At 44.6% G+C, this 14,440-nt stretch overlaps 1 pseudogene; it reads left to right on the top strand.

The window, feature by feature from the left end:
- Positions 1-562: 562 nt before the first annotated feature.
- LOC144326198 (uncharacterized) lies at positions 563-8,816 on the top strand (annotated as a pseudogene).
- Positions 8,817-14,440: the final 5,624 nt, after the last annotated feature.

Genomic DNA, 14,440 nt, shown 5'->3' with positions numbered 1-14,440 from the left:
TAAGTCCCAATGATCTCAGTGGTGTGTACTTCTTAGTAGAAATGTATAGGTTTGCACTGTTGTTGTTGTTGTTGTTGTTGTTGTTGTTGTTGTTGTTGTTATACCTGGTTGCCCGTACTTCACCCTAAGGTTCCAGGGCTAAAACCACACCATTAATATTTAAATGCAAAATTCAAAACAATGTAAAACAGCTTAACATTATCAAAACAATGTGTCCTCAAAATGTTCATCTCAGGTGTCAAAAGCATCAGCATTTGACGAAAGTTGTATAGTGAAGGTGGCAAATGCAACTGTGGGAAGGGAGTTCCACAACTTAAGGTAGCATCTCAGATGGGGTGAATCTGTAGTCCTTAAGATGTTATTAGATTCCAGCACACATCAGACTGAGCCAGCATGCCCAATGCTCAGAACAACTAGATGACACCATATCAGCTATTCTTGCTGTAGAGCAAGGAAATCTAATGCATAGGTTTGGAGAATCAAACTTAGATTGGAAAGAATTAGAAACTGTAATTGACAGATTTGCTCATTGCTAGTAAAGGGTCACTTGATTAATCCACCAATGATCTGCAGCAAGGCAGAGAGAAAAGAATATTTGGATAATGGGGGTTCCATCAAGGTGCAGAGGTCTTTGGAGATAGCACCTCCTTTTGCCTCCCTCTGGGTGAAGCCACACTGGCTCAAGGTACAGCCCTCCTAGAGCTGGTTAGTGCCTACCATGCTTGCCCCACCTGTCTCTGCTCATCAGTGTTGAAGTAGAATGTCTGTTGTGCATTAAACTCAAAGGGCTAGTGAGACTCTTATATAGGGGAAAAGATAAGAACACAATGTTTATTGAATATAGTTCAGAAGATCAATGAGCTCTCTTGCAGACAGGGCAATGTGTGGGGGAGGCTAAAAACACATTCTGCAGGGGTATAGTTATCATGGATAGGTGGTTTGGCTATTAGATGATCAGAGTATTAGATTAAGAGCAAGGAGAGGGTCTTCCTCATCAGATGCATCCTGCAGCTCCAGGTGGATGCAGAGTTTTTGTTCCTCAGCTTGCCCCAAGGATTCTGTCTTCTGTCCAGGCTCTTGTCTATCCAGCTATCAGGGGACTACTTGTTCAAGCATCCTTGAGCAGGTGAGTACTCCATATTATATCATCAGCATGTGGAAACCTTCTACCCCAGTATCAAAAGGGGCGTGTGGCCTTTGAACCATGTGGTCTGGGTGAGTGGATCATTGCTTTGATCCTTTGCAGATGTGACCCAGAAGCTAACTGAATGGAAATGGGTTTGTAGCAGCAGCAGCTGCACCTTGGGTTAACATATAAATTGGGCCTTAGAGGGACACAATTCTTAGGCTTGTGACACTCTGGAGTTCTCCACTCATCAGTAGCTACATTGGCTGCAAATAGATTCTTTAATTTTCAATCTTCCCCCTTCCTAGGGGATCTACTCACCTCATTTAAGGAACATTTTACTGAAAACTCAGCCAGCAGGGATCAAAACATCTTCCTTTTTAATTGCATTAGAATGTTGTAGTGAAAGAAGAGTAAATATTTATTTAGAGGTCTTTAGTAATACAGGCAAAGCCTGCAGAGAAAACATTAAGGGCATTTACCTTTCCATTGGGCATGGCACACACAGAACTGTCAATGAACACCACACCACGACTTCCTCGCCACTCTGCCAACTGCTTGCTCCCCACTCCAGCAAATTCATCATTGCAGAACCGAGAGGTAACTTGATATGTGCAATGCTTCCCATAATGTGTAACCTGGACTGCCTCTCTGCTAGGTTGCTGAGGTCAGGAGCCTTTGTCAATCATGCTGTTTATGATGTATTTAGAGAAGGTGGCTAGACATCAAACCAGTCCAAGAGAGTGGTAACTTCTAATGGCTTCAGGTGGAACCGTCTGGGAAGGGGGGGCGGATTTCCACTTCCAGCATTCACCTCCTCAAGCAGCCTTCAGCCTCTAAGATAGGGGTGGGGAACTAAGGACCCAGAAGTCAAATGCAGGACTCACCTGATGCTATGCCCATTTCCCTAGGTCCTGCTTTGCACCTGCCCTGACTGTTCTGCCTGGTTTGAACACATTACTTGGCTGGAGAACTGCAACACAAAATTTGGAGAAGTGCAAATTTCAAAGGATGGCTGTGTTTTGGTGCGGATTAGGTAAGTTTGCCTATAAATGTGAATGGGGTGAACTCTCTCCCTCCCCCCTTCTCCTCCCCCCCCCCCCCAAGGGAAGGAGCCTGTACCTCACAGGCTTAACTAACTCGCTTGTCCTCCCTGCCTGTTTTCCAAAGGGTGTTATTTCACTGCTCTTCCTCAGATAATGTAAGCGAATCATTCAATTGAGCATAAAATAGAAATTTGGCGTCTTATCTGCCTGGGAACCAGCATCACTATTTTCTTCCTGCAAAATACATTTTTCACTATCTTATCTTCTAATAAACAAACCCAGCTCTGCAGGCTAGAGGAGGCAGAGGGAGAGCTCTGAAGATATTTAAGAGACATATTTCCTTCATGCCTACTTCACTGCCCCCCTACACCCAACCCCCGTTTCTCCTTAAAATCCTCTGTTTTAAAAGCCACCTGCTCCCCACCCTTTAAAGGATCCAATTTGTATTCATGTTCCTTTTGTAGAGGTGTATCTATTTTTCATAAGCCTCACATTTTGAGGCAGTGTAACTGGCTCTACTTCATTCTTTGTGTTTCCCTTTTGGGGAAGCCTGTTTTTGAACCCTGCCCCTGGTGCCCAACTCATTCCATACCATATCCCTTTTCCCCACCCCTTTGTCTTGTGGGTAAAAGGTAAGTGAGGAAAGCAAGGAGGCCCACCCCATCAGCCCTGCCAATATGCCATGCGTGGTGCCTTTCCTCATGGAAGCAGATTGTGTCATAGAAAGGTCAGCTATGAATTTTTTAACTTTTCTCTCTCACTTAGGCTGACATCAAAAGCACTAGCCACAGCATTAAATCAGAGGCATAGAGAATGAGAATGGGAATATGCAACATAGAGGAAGTCCATTCAGGGGGGCAGGATTTCATCTTGTAGGGGAAATGTATCACCTCTTGGGTCAAAGAAGACGAAGGTGGAGATGAAGATGGCAACACAGCTAATGAGCTAAGTGCAAGGTGTTCTGGTGTGTGAGGCCTGACACAGCTTGGGACCAGGATGGCTAAAAGGCAATCTCTTAGATGTCCAGTTGATTGCTGTGCTCTTCAGCAGAGTGCCTCCTGCAGGTGCCATCTCATCAGGAGGTCTGCTCTGTGCAATTTGGGAATGGAGCCTTTAGTATGGTGGCACCTACCATTTCGAACTCCCTCCCGTTACATATCAGACCAACGCTGTCTCTAGCATCTGTTGAAGAACCTGCTTTCCCAGTTTTTCTCTTATGTAGAGCTTCTTCTCTCAGTCTGTGTTTGTACTGAAATTGCAATTGTTTATACATGTGGAGTTGATTTTAATAGGTTTTATGCATGGAATTGTTTTTAATCCTTCATACTGATCGAGTTGTATTTATTGTTAACTTATTTTTCCATTTATATTTCATTGGAAATTGTACAATAGAGCAATGTGAATAAGAATAAAAGAGGAGAAATTAAAGAAGAACTTATTTTTAACTGTGAAATCGCTTCAAGGTATTTCATGGGAAATGATTTGCAAATACAGTCACACCTCGGGTTATAGACGCTTCAGGCTGTGCGTTTTCGGGTTATGGACTTGCCAAAACCCGGAAGTACCGGAACGGGTTACTTCCCGGTTTCAGCGCTCGCGCATGTGCAGAAACACTAAATCACGCTTTGCGTATGCACAGAAGCGCCAAATCACAACGTGCGCATGCGCAGATGCGGCGCTGCGGGTTGCGGACACTGCATGTTGCGAACGTGCCTCCCACATGGATCACGTTCGCAACCTGAGCGTCCACTGTAGAATCAAATGAATTAATGAGCATAGAGGAGGAAATTGGGGGATGGGGGCAGGGTTAGCCAGAAGGAAATGGTAGGGGGATGCCAGGTTTTCTTTACTTATTTAAAACATGTGAGTCCACTTTTTAAACTTGAAGTGACTGGCAAAACACAGAAACCAGAAATAAATGTACAGTCTGACAAAATTGGGCATGGTGTGGAGAAAATGGGTAAGGAGGAGAGAGATTGTTGTTGTTTCCATCACCTCCCTCTCTTGCAACTCTAGAAGCCCAATAGAAAAATGAGAAACTGAGAGAAACAGAATTGACAGATTGATCTAACCCTAGCCTGAAATACCTCATCTCATTCATGTTTTACCTACTCTTCCCCCCATAACCACATCCAACAACATTTCTGATTTCCCACCTTCATCCCCTGGTCTCAAGAGCATCAGTGGACCTAGCAGGAAGATCTGAGTCACTGTAGGAATTCCCATATGGTTATATTTCTCCCCACCCCAAGCATAATATGCCTTTCAGTCAAAAAATGACTCCTCCCACCTCTCTTCCCCTTCAACCCTATACTAGATACAACATTGTCTTACATTGAATGTAACTAAGAGACTCGATAAAATGGGACGCGGGTGGCGCTGTGGGTTAAAGCCTCAGCACCTAGGACTTGCCGATCAAAAGGTTGGCAGTTCGAATCCCTGCGGCGGGGTGCGCTCCCGTCGCTCGGTCCCAGCACCTGCCAACCTAGCAGTTCGAAAGCACCCCCAAGTGCAAGTAGATAAATAGGGACCGCTTACCAGTGGGAAGGTAAACGGCGTTTCCATGCGCTGCGCTGGCTCGCCAGATGCAGCTTGTCACGCTGGCCACGTGACCCGGAAGTGTCTGCGGACAGCGCTGGCTCCCAGTCTTTAGAGTGAGATGAGCGCGCAACCCTAGAGTCTGGCAAGACTGGCCCGTACGGGCAGGGGTACCTTTACCTTTTTAAGAGACTCGATGTTCAAGAGAGAGATTGCACATTCTTTTGTAATTCAAGAAAATCTTTCATTAAATTGATTCTAACCCCTCCCCCCCCCCAAAAAAAACTACAGTAAGGATGGGAAAATCTTAGGCACAGTACTGTGCCCAGAGCTCAGAAACTGCTTGCACTAATGAAATTCCCTGTCGCAAAATGCATCTAGAACAATGGGAGTTTTGAACACTGCACCTGAGCCTCAAGCAATGACAATGGACCCAAGAGTACCCCCAAGCTACGTATCTGCTCCTTCAGAGGGAGTGTAACCCCATCAATAGCAGGCAACCTCCCTTCCAGCCAATCTAAAGAAATGGATCCAGAATTTTTTCTTCCAATAGCACCTGGAGATAGAAGGACAAAAGTCAGAGTTTAGAGTTGAGAACTGGCAGTAATGTGACCTAGAAGAAAAGAAGGAAGCAGGTGAGGCAGAGCAACAATTGAGAGCAATTTTTTATATCTGTTTGAATCCAACTGTGGCTATGGGAGAAACAAGACCATTTTGGGGTGTTAATGCTGTGAACCCCTTCATCATAGGCTCAGGTTGTATATATGTGTAAATAAACCATATATCCTAAAGACACCACAGTCTCTGCTGTGCCTTATTTCTGAAAGGAAACATGAACCCGAGGTGAACACATGGAACCCCTGGAATCTCACACAGCTTGACGATTTGGATGCCACAACACATAACAATGTATGCTTTTTTTCATACTAGTTCCTTGGTACTGTGATGTTCAGTGGGAACATCTAATCTAATGCGCTTCCACAAGACTTCTACCCATTGAAACTGATGAGCAATACTAATTGAGGTGCATTCATATCAATGGCTAAGTTTTATACCAAGTAGACCAATTGAAATTAATATACCTGTCTTAGTTGTGCCCAGTCAATCTCAACAGGTCTACTCAGAGTAGGGCTAAAGTTGGATATGGCCCAAATAGAACTTAGCTGAATATACTCCTATGTAAGATGCAGCATAATTTCATTCATATATAAAAAAGAAGGAGAATATATGTCTGTATGTATATCAATTACCCTTATAAGCATTGTGGAAGAAAGACATATCTGGTGTCAAACTCTATCCGGATTTTTTAATCAGATGCAGTGCTTCTGATCCCTGGTTTAATGAAGTAAATGAGACCTGCGGTAATATTGCCTGTGCAGTTGACATGGCTCTCTGGGAAACATTACATTTTATAATGAAAATACTGTATATAATTAGGATCTAATAGGAAGAAAATAGTAATTAGGCAGAATTAACTGAACAGAAGCAATCAAGCAAATAAAGGTTATTCTTTGGAGACGACCCTTCGGGATTCAGATCTGGTGCATTCCATAATTGTAAAGGAGTCATGGATATTAAGGGTGGGTTTTTTTAATGTGAGGCTACTAAGCAGTTACCTATAAAATACTGGATGGGGGACTGACCTGACAAGCTTACAATTATCCCACTTTCCTTTGAATCCGTTCCCAAGAAAATGCCAATGTGAAAGATCCTAGATTTAGAACAGGGATGAGAAACTGGATGTGCCTGGCAGGTTTCATCTTTATCTTACCCTCCCTGCTCTCGTAGGCTACCCCTAAGAGGGCATCACCTGACGTCATTATGACTTCAAAGGGACTCATTGAAACCGCCAATCCCCTTTGAAGTCCATTTGCAGGTTCCAGTTTGAATTCCTGGATTTCAAGAAAGAAAGAAAGAAAGAAAGAAAGAAAGAAAGAAAGAAAGAAAGAAAGAAAGTTTCTAGTCCATAATATGCTTCTGAGGACAGATGAGCAGGTCCCGCCTTCCCAACAAATCCTTTTACTATTCCATGGTTTTGTTCTGCCCACTTGTTAAGGTAAAGTTGAATTTTCCCCTTCTCAGTACTCACTGAGTTTAGGAAATGCCTCCTTAAGGCCTTTATGGGAGTAGGACAGAGTTGTCTCATCAGCATACTACAGGATTAAAACCTTATGTGAACAACAAGAGAGTAGAAAGAAATTCTGAACCAAACAACCTCAGAATTCTGGCATTAAGCTAGAGGCTGGCAGACAATGAAGCTGAAGAAGTTTTGAGACACATTACAAAGGAAATTATACCTGTCCCCACCATATACCACTGTCCTGCTGAGAGCCTGAGGGCCCTGCTCCTGCCTCTATCCACCTGGCCTAGGGCGGGTCCTGGCAGGTTCTTAAGAACTGTTGCTGCTCAGCAGAGAGGGCTTCTTCTTTTAAATTGTTTTAAAATTATTTTTATATCCTTTTAAATTCCTTTTTACTGTTTTGACTGTTTTTAACTGAGTTGTAATGGCATTTTGTGGGATGTGCCTGGGAAGAGAAGAGCAGGCGAGAGCAGGGAGAGGCCCAATTACAATGGTTCTGGGTAAGGGGAGGTATGGCGTGGGAGGAGGGGCAGGCCAGGTAAGGGGCACACCGCCCAGCTAGTTAGTGACTGTGCCGTGTGCCAGCCCCTCTTCCAGTCAGTGGAATTGTGGTTGTCATATCAGCCAGCCCTCGGGTCTGCGACTGCTGCTGTTGAATGTTAGGTTGGCTCAGCATAAAATCTCCCTCATCCATGATCAGATTATGAATGAGGAGGCTGATCTGGTATGTATCACTGAAACCTGGGTGGGTGAACAGGGTGGAGTTGGTCTCACCCACCTGTGCCCACCTGAGTACTCAGTGCAGCATCGGACCAGACTCAAGGCTTGGGGAGGGGGAGTTGCTGTGGTCTATAGAGATTCTGGACCATAAAGAAGGCTGATCGCCGAAGAATTGATGCTTTTGAATTATGATGCTGGAGGAGACTCTTGAGAGTCCCATGGACTGTAAGAAGATCAAACCTACCCATTCTTAAGGAAAACAGCCCTGAGTGCTCACTGGAAGGACAGATCGTGAAGCTGAGGCTCCAATACTCTGGCCACCTCATGAGAAGAGAAGACTCCCTGGAAAAGACCCTGATGCTGGGAAAGATTGAGGGCACAAGGAGAAGGGGACAACAGAGGACGAGATGGTTGGAAAGTGTTCTCAAAGCTACCAGCATGAGTTTGACCAAACTGCGGGAGGCAGTGGAAGACGAGTGCCTGGCGTGCTCTGGTCCATGGGGCCACGAAGAGTCGGACACGACTAAACAACTAAACGACAACAACAATAGAGATTCTCTCTCTATCTCCAGGCTCTCTGTCCAGTTGGGGGGGGTCTAGAATGTGTGTTCCTGGCACTGGGCAATCAGGACAGATTAGAGATTCTGCTGTTTTACCGCCTGCCTCGCTGCCCAGCAGTCTCCCTGACAGAGCTGAGTTGGTCTCAGAGGCAGTGTTGAGGACTCCTAGACTGCTGGTTCTGGGAGACTTCGACTTCCATGCTGAGACAGCTGGCTCTGGGGTGGCTTAGGACTTCATGGCCACCATGACAACCATGGGGCTGTCCCAACATGTAACCAGCCCAACACACATGGCAGGCCACATGAGCCAGCTCAGCCCAGTGGTTCCATTGACCAATGCATTGCTTGGATCCCCCAGTCACTGCCTGGCTTTCCAAAACAAACAAACAAATATGGAAGGCCACACTCTGGACCTTGTTTTCTCAACTGGGCAGGAAGAGAGTGATTTGAAGGTGGGGGACATTGACATCAGTCCCTTGTCATGGTCAGATCACTTCCTGTTGAGATTTAGGATGTCAGCACCTTTTCCCCTCCGCAGAGGCAGGGGACCTACTAGGAAGGTCCGCCCTCAAAGGCTGATGAATCCAGTGGGATTCCAAATGGCTCTGCGTGGTTTTCCAGCTGGTATGACTGGTGCTCCTGTTGAAGACCTGGCCAACCTCTGGAACACCCAAATGGCTCGGGCTATCAACATAATCGCCCCTGAGAGCCCTCTCCCACCTTGTGGAGCCAGATTGGCCCCCTGATATACTCCAGAGCTTAGGGCAAGGAAACAAGCTGGGAGACGGCTTGAACTCAAGTAGAGGAAAGATCCGAAAGAATGCAACCGAACACTGGTAAGGGCTCATCATTGAGCCTACCTAGTGGCAGTGAAGGCAGCAAAGAAGGCAAACTTTGCTGCCTCCATTGCATCCTCATTATGTCAACCGGCAGAGCTTTTCCAAGTTGTACAGGGCCTTTTACAGGCTGGCCCAAAGGAGGTGATAGAACCAATGGTAGCTTGCTGTGACTTGTTTGCAAAGCATTTTGAAGATAAAATTGCTTGCATCCACCAATATCTTGACTCTGCTGTTATAGCGGATGAATCTCATGGGGTGTCCAAATGCTCCGCTGTTGAGTTACTACCCTTCCCACCTGCTGCATGGCTTGAAAATGCTCACAAAATATTCCAGGAAGTGGCTGGAACTATATGTCATTACATACAGAAAAAACATGTATTTATTGTTGTTGTTGTTGTTGAATGTATATACCGCCCATACCCGGGGGTCTCAGGGCGGTTCACAGAATAAAAACAAGATATAAAACCACAAAATACATAATAATAATAATAAAAAACAACAACCCAATAGTGCCCCCCAAAAAACACATTTTATAAAGGGCATAGGATGTAAATCAAATCAACCAAAGGCCTGATTAAAAAGGAACGTTATCATGTTGCCAGTACTTTGAATTGGGTCCAGAAACTAATTGGTAGCCAGTGCAGTTGGACCTGGATCAGTGTAATGCGTTCAACCCCTCTTGTAACAGTGCCTCAGTTTTAACTGGATTGAGTTTCAGTTTGTTGGCTCTCATCCAGTCCATTATTGACGCAAGACACTGGTCCAGCATTTCCACCACCTAACCTGCAGATGTAAAGGAGAAGTAAAGCTGAGTGTCATCAGCTTCAACCCCCAGGGCTGGGAGAGATCGCTGTCCTAAATTCTGAAGATCCACTGAAGTTCCTGCAGTACTTAAGCCATATTTGCAGATGGTCTGACTCAGTATAAGGCATTGCAGGGGGCTGGACTAGATGATCCTTCAAGTCTCTGCTGACTCTACAATTATATTATTTTATGAAGGCAGCTTGGAAAGTATAAAGTGAAATGGGGGAAAGACAGTATCCCTCAGACCACCTCACAAAGCAGACAAATATATGTCTGTGTGCATATATCATGCTAAATTTCACTGAAAGGCTCAATCTGCTCTTTAGTTCATGTCAATTCAAAAATGATTGTGTATGTGAGTGTTGTTTTTTAATACCCACAGGATGAGAGTTGAATATTTCAAGTAGCTCTCGACTTAGTTGACATTTCCTCAGTTGTGCAAATAAACTTTTCCCAACATACTCTCCCCCTTGGCAGCTGAGAGATCTTGTAATATTATGCTATCTGAGTGATATTTTCATCTTCGTTGCCACAGCCATGCACGTGGGACAGATGCAGCTTTTGAAAAATGCATCCTTGGTAATTTCTAGGGTTAGGAGTGGATGGCCTCAAAATAATGGGATTTACTCAGAATTGATGAGAACTGTTAAATAATATAAAGCAGATTAAACCAGAGCAAAAATAACACTTCTCTCACTGTGGAACATGTATATACAGCATCTGTGATGGGCTACATACTGTGCAAAGCTCAGAATGCTGGCTGACAACTAAAGGTGCCTCTGAAGTTCTGTTGGAATTGTGGGTTTTCTGATGACCTCACTTTCCTTGAGGTAGCAACAGTCAGTCAAATATTTGTTATTTATAACCAATTGGCATTAGAATTCAAATCTCTCTCTCTCTCTCTCTCTCTCTCTCTCTCTCTCTCTCTCTCTCTTTCTCTCTCTCTCACACACACACACACGCGTAAACCAAACAATTAAGCCAGGATGAATGAGGCAGTAGTGGGTGTTGCCCAGTGAGACCGTTCTGCCCAGTAGGATGGGAAAAGGGAGGCAAAAGTAGGTGACAGCAGAGCAATTGACTGGTGGAGCCAACCAATTCGAATTTTGCCCCCATCCTCCTCCCTTTGTCTTGGGCCCCTCAGCTCTGTCAGGATCTGACATGCTTTGGCAGCTCCAGACAAAAGATTAGGAGCTGGGAGGAGAAGAAGGCAAGGGGAGGAGGCTTGAAGACTGGCACCCAGGGATGGAGGAGAGAGGTCTTTTCCCCTTATGTCTTGAGATTTTGGAGCAGGGGGAGCAGACCTGTTGACTCTCTTCATCAGCCCTCCTGCAAAAGACTCTGACCATCCAGCAGAAGGGGCTAAGCCGCAGGTAGAGTCAACAGAGGTGGAGTTGGTGGTGGTGGGGAAACACAGTCTTGTCACCAAGAACGAGATAGGATCAGATACGCTCACTGTGGCTCTCACTTTTGAACATGCAGTGGTCTTGGACAGCGAGAGAGTCCCACTTAATCTTCAAACAATAAAATGATCTTCCACACTCTCAAGTAAGAGCCACTGGAATGGGAGTATGACATCCGGTTGAGTTCCGAAGGGACTAAGGAGAAGGAGCTCACAGCAAATATCACTTTCTGGGCTGATTGTATATAAGAAGACAGAGAGGTGGGGATTTGCTGGATGGGGCAGATTCAGGGACCACCCATCACTGAAATTAACATTTAACTCTTCAGAAATTGTCAAATCTTAGCATTATTATTTTTCCTCAATTGGCTTTTTAAAAATTGGGTATTGGCCATCATCACTGTTTTGGTCAGGAGAGTAGCCCATTACTTTCTCTCTGCTGGTGCATGCAACGCTACTATATAGGTAGAAAACTTGTATACATGGGTGTTGTGTCTACATATTAGCAATCTACTATGAGGAGAACCTAGCAGTTGGCCTGCCAACCAAGCAGTTCGAAAGCACCTCCAGGTGCAAGTAGATAAATAGGGACCGCTTACTGGTGGGAAGGTAAACGGCGTTTCCGTGTGCTGTTCTGGCTCGCCAGATGCAGCTTTGTCACGCTGGCCACGTGACCCGGAAGTGTCTCCGGACAGCGCTGGCCCCCGGCCTCTTGAGTGAGATGGGCGCACAACCCCAGAGTCTGTCAAGACTGCCCCGTACGGGCAGGGGTACCTTTACCTTTACCTTATGAGGAGAAAGCTCAGGAATTAAATGGAAAGATAAAAGTTTTGGATTAAAAATGGGACATTCTTCTATAAGATCTGCAGTAGTGACTAAAATTACGTATATTTAATTCCATCCCACTCCCTAACCTCCCTTCAGGTTGACCATCCTCATGAGCTGATTTGGTGGTGGTGGGCCACATACCAGTGGAGGTATGGAGTCTAAAAGGAGAAAGACAAGATCCAAAATGTGAGTAAACACCCATTTTCTCTCTCTGAACAATTGCCTTCACTTTTTCTGCCACCCCACCCACAACTTTAGGAACAAAGGAAGGTCAAACCATTGATTCATCTAGCTCAGTATTGCCTACACTGACCAGCAGTGACTCTCCAAGGTTTCAGGTGAGGGAACATTCCTGACCTTCTCCCAGGTCTGCATGAACTAAAGTTGTCTAAGCCTGGTGTGTTGTTGTTGTTGTTTAGTCGTTTAGTCGTGTCCGACTCTTCATGACTCCATGGACCAGAGCATGCCAGGCACTTCTGTCTTCCACTGCCTCCCGCAGTTTGGTCAAACTCATGCTGGTAGCTTCGAGAACACTGTCCAACCATCTCGTCCTCTGTCGTCCCCTTCTCCTTGTGCCCTCCATCTTTCCCAACATCAGGGTCTTTTCCAGGGAGTCTTCTCTTCTCATGAGGTGGCCAGAGTATTGGAGCCTCAGCTTCACGATCTGGCCTTCCAGTGAGCACTAAGGGCTGATTTCCTTAAGAATCAATAGGTTTGATCTTCTTGCAGTCCATGGGACTCTCAAGAGTCTCCTCCAGCACCATAATTCAAAAGCATTAATTCTTCGGCAATCAGCCTTCTTTATGGTCCAGCTTTCACTTCCATACATCACTACTGGGAAAACCATAGCTTTTACTATACGGACCTTTGTTGGCAAGGTGATGTCTCTACTTTTTAAGAGCCTGGTATAGACAGTTGAATAATACTCACGACCTTCCCACATTTTACTGGGGAATTCAGGGAACTGCTTCAGCTCTCCTCTCCTCTCTGTGTTCCCAACAATACCCACATACCTTCATTTTTAAAACACAGCAAAAAAGGGTGATGGTTGTATTCCACATTTTGAGAGATGTCCTCCACAAAGCAGCTTCCCACCTCTAGTAAAAACTAAACTCCCCTTGACAATAACATATTTATGTTTTTAAATGCAAAATTCAGTACATCTTTATCTTTACCTTCAGAATAACTAAATGGTAAACAAGCATGAAAAGCAAAGCACAAAAATATAATATAAGAAATAATATGGATCATAAAATCAGTATTAAGACATTTTTTTAAAAAAAAACAACAAGAATTAAAACTGCAAGAATCAAACAAACTTAATTTGGGAAGGCTTGGGAGAAAAATTTTCAAGAAATGGCACTGAAAACATAACAACATTAGAGCTTGCTATACTAGAGAAAATGGATTTCAGAGAACTGGTGCTGCAATGCTAAAAGCAGGTGCCAAATCACAATGTGCTTTACCAAAAGGACACAACACATGTTATCACAGGTGTGATGGTATTGATATATTTTTGGCACCTTTTTGCCTGCACATATCATATATCATATCATAGGTCAGGGTTGTTGTTGTTGTTTAAAGGTATGTTGTTAATGCAGCCTAACACAGATATTCTCTGGAAACTACAAGTAGTGGGTGCCTGTCATATTTCAGCAGAGATGCTGTTCCACAAAACATGGTCAGCTGCACTGAAAGCCCTGCTCCAATTTACTGTAGGGTGGGCTTCTGGGTTTTTAGGGACCAAAGAGCAACTCAAATGTGACTGATTGGATTTCCTTAGGAACTGCTGAACACTGTCCCAGGTGGTAAACTGCAGAGCTATTGGCTCCTCTTTGCCACGAAGAGGGGTTCCTATGGCAATACTCCCTTGTGTGAGCAGTAAAGTCAACCTGAGCTCTGGTGTGCCTGGTTTTGCCCATTGGTTCAACATCCTAACTTGCACCTCTGGTCCTGATAGCACTTCAGTCCAGACTCACTCCAAACTTCTCCCTTTGTCATGACACCAGTAGTAAGACTGCAAAAGGACATAGGGACACCCAGATGAAATATTTGCCATGTGCAATGATTTCGGCAGCAAAATAATTGAACTTCAAGGGTTGTATTGAACGCAAGTCCTATTCATAGGAGACCCATTGAAATTAACAGGCATGACTAACTTAGGCCTAAGTTAGTCATGCCTGTTAATTCCAGACTGCAAGAAAAAGAAAAGAGCGATGGGGGCAATTGGAGTCAGTTCAAAGTTTGCAGTCCAATTAAGTTCTGTTTGCGGTCAGCGAGTGCAGAGTAGGGGTGGGAAACTTAATCTCTTGCAAACTCTGCCAAATCATTGAAATAGGCAACAAAATCCTTTGGCGTTCCAGCTCTAACATTCAAACAAAATGCTTTATCAGCTGAAGTAACTGTAGCATATATTAAGCAATCTGATATCACAGAGGGAAAGATGAGGCAAATTATATCCAAGATAGGGAATGCTTTTGACAATCTTCTAACCCAT

This window comes from Podarcis muralis, chromosome Z (genome assembly GCF_964188315.1).
Source record: "Podarcis muralis chromosome Z, rPodMur119.hap1.1, whole genome shotgun sequence".
Classification (NCBI taxonomy): Eukaryota; Metazoa; Chordata; class Lepidosauria; order Squamata; family Lacertidae; genus Podarcis; species Podarcis muralis.
This window is presented reverse-complemented; position numbering and strand designations above follow the sequence as displayed.